Source organism: Penaeus monodon, chromosome 23, assembly GCF_015228065.2.
Source record: "Penaeus monodon isolate SGIC_2016 chromosome 23, NSTDA_Pmon_1, whole genome shotgun sequence".
Taxonomy (NCBI): Eukaryota; Metazoa; Arthropoda; class Malacostraca; order Decapoda; family Penaeidae; genus Penaeus; species Penaeus monodon.
Genome location: NC_051408.1, coordinates 44,502,870 through 44,503,127, shown reverse-complemented (window position 1 = coordinate 44,503,127; position 258 = coordinate 44,502,870).

Sequence of the window (258 nt, the reverse complement as noted above, 5' to 3'; positions counted from 1 at the left end):
TTCAAAATTTAAATGAACAAATGTAAAGTTATCGTGGGAGTTTAAGTCATTGAAGGTTTTATTAATCCTTCTTTTGTGTTTCCTTTGATCCTCTTACACTGGCGTGTTCTCCCGCCCCTTGTCCCTTTCCACGCTCCCCCTGTCCCCTTTTGTCGATCTGGTTATTGTTGAACAAATCATTAGTGCTTTTGGCGGGTCATTTGGATCAATATTATTGTTTCACTAGAGGAAGTGACAGTACAAATAATGTAGTAGGAA